This window comes from Syngnathus typhle, unplaced genomic scaffold (assembly GCF_033458585.1).
Source record: "Syngnathus typhle isolate RoL2023-S1 ecotype Sweden unplaced genomic scaffold, RoL_Styp_1.0 HiC_scaffold_43, whole genome shotgun sequence".
NCBI lineage: Eukaryota > Metazoa > Chordata > Actinopteri > Syngnathiformes > Syngnathidae > Syngnathus > Syngnathus typhle.
The window spans coordinates 496,354-504,328 of NW_026871949.1; positions in this window are offsets into that span (position 1 = coordinate 496,354).

A 7,975-nucleotide genomic window follows, 5' to 3' on the forward strand; every position below is an offset into this window, starting at 1 on the left:
GCTTTAGAGTGCCGAGTTTATTACTGCGCATTAAGAAATGACCACCTCCAACGTTTGGTTTATGTTTTATAAGCATTTTTAATTTTATTGCTTAAATCGCATTTTCTCGGCGAGCTGAGCACTTTTTCTGAATTGTGCCGCTCCCGTCACTCTGGTTAGGTTGGCATCGAAAAAAACGCTCTGGGTGCTTTTGAGTGCCGAGTTATTCACTGCGCATGAAGAAATGACCACCTCCAACGTTTGGTTTATGTTTAATAAGCATTTTTAATTTTATTGCTTAAATCGCATTTTCTCGGCGAGCTGAGCGCTTTTTCTGAATTGTGCCGCTCCCGTAACTCTGGTTAGGTTGGCATCGAAAAAAACGCTCTCGGGTGCTTTAGAGTGCCGAGTTTATCACTGCGCATGAAGAAATGACCACTTCCAACGTTTGGTTTATGTTTTATAAGCATTTTTAATTTTATTGCTTAAATCGCATTTTCTCGGCGAGCTGAGCGCTTTTTCTGAATTGTGCCGCTCCCGTCACTCTGGTTAGGTTGGCATCGAAAAAAACGCTCTCGGGTGCTTTAGAGTGCCGAGTTATTCACTGCGCATGAAGAAATGACCACCTCCAACGTTTGGTTTATGTTTAATAAGCATTTTTAATTTTATTGCTTAAATCGCATTTTCTCGGCGAGCTGAGCACTTTTTCTGAATTGTGCCGCTCCCGTCACTCTGGTTAGGTTGGCATCGAAAAAAACGCTCTCGGGTGCTTTAGAGTGCCGAGTTTATTACTGCGCATTAAGAAATGACCACCTCCAACGTTTGGTTTATGTTTTATAAGCATTTTTAATTTTATTGCTTAAATCGCATTTTCTCGGCGAGCTGAGCGCTTTTTCTGAATTGTGCCGCTCCCGTCACTCTGGTTAGGTTGGCATCGAAAAAAACGCTTTCGGGTGCTTTAGAGTGCCGAGTTATTCACTGCGCATGAAGAAATGACCAGCTCCAACGTTTGGTTTATGTTTAATAAGCATTTTTAATTTTATTGCTTAAATCGCATTTTCTCGGCGAGCTGAGCACTTTTTCTGAATTGTGCCGCTCCCGTCACTCTGGTTAGGTTGGCATCGAAAAAAACGCTCTCGGGTGCTTTAGAGTGCCGAGTTTATTACTGCGCATTAAGAAATGACCACCTCCAACGTTTGGTTTATGTTTTATAAGCATTTTTAATTTTATTGCTTAAATCGCATTTTCTCGGCGAGCTGAGCACTTTTTCTGAATTGTGCCGCTCCCGTCACTCTGGTTAGGTTGGCATCGAAAAAAACGCTCTCGGGTGCTTTAGAGTGCCGAGTTTATCACTGCGCATGAAGAAATGACCACCTCCAACGTTTGGTTTATGTTTAATAAGCATTTTTAATTTTATTGCTTAAATCGCATTTTCGCGGCGAGCTGAGCACTTTTTCTGAATTGTGCCGCTCCCGTCACTCTGGTTAGGTTGGCATCGAAAAAAACGCTCTCGGGTGCTTTAGAGTGCCGACTTTATCACTGCGCATGAAGAAATGACCACCTCCAACGTTTGGTTTATGTTTTATAAGCATTTTTAATTTTATTGCTTAAATCGCATTTTCTCGGCGAGCTGAGCACTTTTTCTGAATTGTGCCGCTCCCGTCACTCTGGTTAGGTTGGCATCGAAAAAAACGCTTTCGGGTGCTTTAGAGTGCCGAGTTATTCACTGCGCATGAAGAAATGACCAGCTCCAACGTTTGGTTTATGTTTAATAAGCATTTTTAATTTTATTGCTTAAATCGCATTTTCTCGGCGAGCTGAGCACTTTTTCTGAATTGTGCCGCTCCCGTCACTCTGGTTAGGTTGGCATCGAAAAAAACGCTCTCGGGTGCTTTAGAGTGCCGAGTTTACTGCGCATGAAGAAATGACCACCTCCAACGTTTGGTTTATGTTTTATAAGCATTTTTAATTTTATTGCTTAAATCGCATTTTCTCGGCGAGCTGAGCACTTTTTCTGAATTGTGCCGCTCCCGTCACTCTGGTTAGGTTGGCATCGAAAAAAACGCTCTCGGGTGCTTTAGAGTGCCGAGTTTATTACTGCGCATTGAGAAATGACCACCTCCAACGTTTGGTTTATGTTTTATAAGCAGTTTTTAATTTTATTGCTTAAATCGCATTTTCTCGGCGAGCTGAGCACTTTTTCTGAATTGTGCCGCTCCCGTCACTCTGGTTAGGTTGGCATCGAAAAAAACGCTCTCGGGTGCTTTAGAGTGCTGAGTTTATTACTGCGCATTAAGAAATGACCACCTCCAACGTTTGGTTTATGTTTTATAAGCATTTTTAATTTTATTGCTTAAATCGCATTTTCTCGGCGAGCTGAGCGCTTTTTCTGAATTGTGCCGCTCCCGTCACTCTGGTTAGGTTGGCATCGAAAAAAACGCTCTCGGGTGCTTTAGAGTGCCGAGTTTATCACTGCGCATGAAGAAATGACCACCTCCAACGTTTGGTTTATGTTTTATAAGCATTTTTAATTTTATTGCTTAAATCGCATTTTCTCGGCGAGCTGAGCACTTTTTCTGAATTGTGCCGCTCCCGTCACTCTGGTTAGGTTGGCATCGAAAAAAACGCTCTCGGGTGCTTTAGAGTGCCGAGTTTATTACTGCGCATTAAGAAATGACCACCTCCAACGTTTGGTTTATGTTTTATAAGCATTTTTAATTTTATTGCTTAAATCGCATTTTCTCGGCGAGCTGAGCACTTTTTCTGAATTGTGCCGCTCCCGTCACTCTGGTTAGGTTGGCATCGAAAAAAACGCTATCGGGTGCTTTAGAGTGCCGAGTTATTCACTGCGCATGAAGAAATGACCACCTCCAACGTTTGGTTTATGTTTAATAAGCATTTTTAATTTTATTGCTTAAATCGCATTTTCTCGGCGAGCTGAGCACTTTTTCTGAATTGTGCCGCTCCCGTCACTCTGGTTAGGTTGGCATCGAAAAAAACGCTCTCGGGTGCTTTAGAGTGCCGAGTTTATTACTGCGCATTAAGAAATGACCACCTCCAACGTTTGGTTTATGTTTTATAAGCATTTTTAATTTTATTGCTTAAATCGCATTTTCTCGGCGAGCTGAGCACTTTTTCTGAATTGTGCCGCTCCCGTCACTCTGGTGAGGTTGGCATCGAAAAAAACGCTCTCGGGTGCTTTAGAGTGCCGAGTTTATTACTGCGCATTAAGAAATGACCACCTCCAACGTTTGGTTTATGTTTTATAAGCATTTTTAATTTTATTGCTTAAATCGCATTTTCTCGGCGAGCTGAGCGCTTTTTCTGAATTGTGCCGCTCCCGTCACTCTGGTTAGGTTGGCATCGAAAAAAACGCTCTCGGGTGCTTTAGAGTGCCGAGTTATTCACTGCGCATGAAGAAATGACCACCTCCAACGTTTGGTTTATGTTTAATAAGCATTTTTAATTTTATTGCTTAAATCGCATTTTCTCGGCGAGCTGAGCACTTTTTCTGAATTGTGCCGCTCCCGTCACTCTGGTTAGGTTGGCATCGAAAAAAACGCTCTCGGGTGCTTTAGAGTGCCGAGTTTATTACTGCGCATTAAGAAATGACCACCTCCAACGTTTGGTTTATGTTTTATAAGCATTTTTAATTTTATTGCTTAAATCGCATTTTCTCGGCGAGCTGAGCGCTTTTTCTGAATTGTGCCGCTCCCGTCACTCTGGTTAGGTTGGCATCGAAAAAAACGCTTTCGGGTGCTTTAGAGTGCCGAGTTATTCACTGCGCATGAAGAAATGACCAGCTCCAACGTTTGGTTTATGTTTAATAAGCATTTTTAATTTTATTGCTTAAATCGCATTTTCTCGGCGAGCTGAGCACTTTTTCTGAATTGTGCCGCTCCCGTCACTCTGGTTAGGTTGGCATCGAAAAAAACGCTCTCGGGTGCTTTAGAGTGCCGAGTTTATTACTGCGCATTAAGAAATGACCACCTCCAACGTTTGGTTTATGTTTTATAAGCATTTTTAATTTTATTGCTTAAATCGCATTTTCTCGGCGAGCTGAGCACTTTTTCTGAATTGTGCCGCTCCCGTCACTCTGGTTAGGTTGGCATCGAAAAAAACGCTCTCGGGTGCTTTAGAGTGCCGACTTTATCACTGCGCATGAAGAAATGACCACCTCCAACGTTTGGTTTATGTTTTATAAGCATTTTTAATTTTATTGCTTAAATCGCATTTTCTCGGCGAGCTGAGCACTTTTTCTGAATTGTGCCGCTCCCGTCACTCTGGTTAGGTTGGCATCGAAAAAAACGCTCACGGGTGCTTTAGAGTGCCGAGTTTATTACTGCGCATTAAGAAATGACCACCTCCAACGTTTGGTTTATGTTTTATAAGCATTTTTAATTTTATTGCTTAAATCGCATTTTCTCGGCGAGCTGAGCACTTTTTCTGAATTGTGCCGCTCCCGTCACTCTGGTTAGGTTGGCATCGAAAAAAACGCTCTCGGGTGCTTTAGAGTGCCGAGTTATTCACTGCGCATGAAGAAATGACCACCTCCAACGTTTGGTTTATGTTTTATAAGCATTTTTAATTTTATTGCTTAAATCGCATTTTCTCGGCGAGCTGAGCACTTTTTCTGAATTGTGCCGCTCCCGTCACTCTGGTTAGGTTGGCATCGAAAAAAACGCTCTCGGGTGCTTTAGAGTGCCGAGTTTATCACTGCGCATGAAGAAATGACCACCTCCAACGTTTGGTTTATGTTTTATAAGCATTTTTAATTTTATTGCTTAAATCGCATTTTCTCGGTGAGCTGAGCGCTTTTTCTGAATTGTGCCACTCCCGTCACTATGGTTAGGTTGGCATCGAAAAAAACGCTCTCGGGTGCTTTAGAGTGCCGAGTTTATCACTGCGCATGAAGAAATGACCACCTCCAACGTTTGGTTTATGTTTTATAAGCATTTTTAATTTTATTGCTTAAATCGCATTTTCTCGGCGAGCTGAGCGCTTTTTCTGAATTGTGCCGCTCCCGTAACTCTGGTTAGGTTGGCATCGAAAAGAACGCTCTCGGGTGCTTTAGAGTGCCGAGTTTATCACTGCGCATGAAGAAATGACCACTTCCAACGTTTGGTTTATGTTTTATAAGCATTTTTAATTTTATTGCTTAAATCGCATTTTCTCGGCGAGCTGAGCACTTTTTCTGAATTGTGCCGCTCCCGTCACTCTGGTTAGGTTGGCATCGAAAAAAACGCTCTCGGGTGCTCTAGAGTGCCGAGTTTATTACTGCGCATTAAGAAATGACCACCTCCAACGTTTGGTTTATGTTTTATAAGCATTTTTAATTTTATTGCTTAAATCGCATTTTCTCGGCGAGCTGAGCACTTTTTCTGAATTGTGCCGCTCCCGTCACTCTGGTTAGGTTGGCATCGAAAAAAACGCTCTCGGGTGCTTTAGAGTGCCGAGTTTATTACTGCGCATTAAGAAATGACCACCTCCAACGTTTGGTTTATGTTTTATAAGCATTTTTAATTTTATTGCTTAAATCGCATTTTCTCGGCGAGCTGAGCACTTTTTCTGAATTGTGCCGCTCCCGTCACTCTGGTTAGGTTGGCATCGAAAAAAACGCTCTCGGGTGCTTTAGAGTGCCGAGTTATTCACTGCGCATGAAGAAATGACCACCTCCAACGTTTGGTTTATGTTTTATAAGCATTTTTAATTTTATTGCTTAAATCGCATTTTCTCGGCGAGCTGAGCACTTTTTCTGAATTGTGTCGCTCCCGTCACTCTGGTTAGGTTGGCATCGAAAAAAACGCTCTCGGGTGCTTTAGAGTGCCGAGTTTATCACTGCGCATGAAGAAATGACCACCTCCAACGTTTGGTTTATGTTTTATAAGCATTTTTAATTTTATTGCTTAAATCGCATTTTCTCGGCGAGCTGAGCGCTTTTTCTGAATTGTGCCGCTCCCGTCACTCTGGTTAGGTTGGCATCGAAAAAAACGCTCTCGGGTGCTTTAGAGTGCCGAGTTATTCACTGCGCATGAAGAAATGACCACCTCCAACGTTTGGTTTATGTTTAATAAGCATTTTTAATTTTATTGCTTAAATCGCATTTTCTCGGCGAGCTGAGCGCTTTTTCTGAATTGTGCCGCTCCCGTCACTCTGGTTAGGTTGGCATCGAAAAAAACGCTCTCGGGTGCTTTAGAGTGCCGAGTTATTCACTGCGCATGAAGAAATGACCACCTCCAACGTTTGGTTTATGTTTAATAAGCATTTTTAATTTTATTGCTTAAATCGCATTTTCTCAGCGAGCTGAGCACTTTTTCTGAATTGTGCCGCTCCCGTCACTCTGGTTAGGTTGGCATCGAAAAAAACGCTCTCGGGTGCTTTAGAGTGCCGAGTTATTCACTGCGCATGAAGAAATGACCACCTCCAACGTTTGGTTTATGTTTAATAAGCATTTTTAATTTTATTGCTTAAATCGCATTTTCTCGGCGAGCTGAGCACTTTTTCTGAATTGTGCCGCTCCCGTCACTCTGGTTAGGTTGGCATCGAAAAAAACGCTCTCGGGTGCTTTAGAGTGCCGAGTTTATTACTGCGCATTAAGAAATGACCACCTCCAACGTTTGGTTTATGTTTTATAAGCATTTTTAATTTTATTGCTTAAATCGCATTTTCTCGGCGAGCTGAGCACTTTTTCTGAATTGTGCCGCTCCCGTCACTCTGGTTAGGTTGGCATCGAAAAAAACGCTCTCGGGTGCTTTAGAGTGCCGAGTTATTCACTGCGCACGAAGAAATTACCACCTCCAACGTTTGGTTTATAGTTTATAAGCATTTTTAATTTTATTGCTTAAATCGCATTTTCTCGGCGAGCTGAGCGCTTTTTCTTGTGCCGCTCCCGTCACTCTGGTTAGGTTGGCATAGAAAAAAACGCTCTCGGGTGCTTTAGAGTGCCGAGTTTATTACTGCGCATTAAGAAATGACCACCTCCAACGTTTGGTTTATGTTTTATAAGCATTTTTAATTTTATTGCTTAAATCGCATTTTCTCGGCGAGCTGAGCACTTTTTCTGAATTGTGCCGCTCCCGTCACTCTGGTTAGGTTGGCATCGAAAAAAACGCTCTCGGGTGCTTTAGAGTGCCGAGTTTATTACTGCGCATTAAGAAATGACCACCTCCAACGTTTGGTTTATGTTTTATAAGCATTTTTAATTTTATTGCTTAAATCGCATTTTCTCGGCGAGCTGAGCACTTTTTCTGAATTGTGCCGCTCCCGTCACTCTGGTTAGGTTGGCATCGAAAAAAACGCTATCGGGTGCTTTAGAGTGCCGAGTTATTCACTGCGCATGAAGAAATGACCACCTCCAACGTTTGGTTTATGTTTAATAAGCATTTTTAATTTTATTGCTTAAATCGCATTTTCTCGGCGAGCTGAGCACTTTTTCTGAATTGTGCCGCTCCCGTCACTCTGGTTAGGTTGGCATCGAAAAAAACGCTCTCGGGTGCTTTAGAGTGCCGAGTTTATTACTGCGCATTAAGAAATGACCACCTCCAACGTTTGGTTTATGTTTTATAAGCATTTTTAATTTTATTGCTTAAATCGCATTTTCTCGGCGAGCTGAGCACTTTTTCTGAATTGTGCCGCTCCCGTCACTCTGGTTAGGTTGGCATCGAAAAAAACGCTCTCGGGTGCTTTAGAGTGCCGAGTTTATTACTGCGCATTAAGAAATGACCACCTCCAACGTTTGGTTTATGTTTTATAAGCATTTTTAATTTTATTGCTTAAATCGCATTTTCTCGGCGAGCTGAGCACTTTTTCTGAATTGTGCCGCTCCCGTCACTCTGGTTAGGTTGGCATCGAAAAAAACGCTATTGGGTGCTTTAGAGTGCCGAGTTATTCACTGCGCATGAAGAAATGACCACCTCCAACGTTTGGTTTATGTTTAATAAGCATTTTTAATTTTATTGCTTAAATCGCATTTTCTCGGCGAGCTGAGCACTTTTTC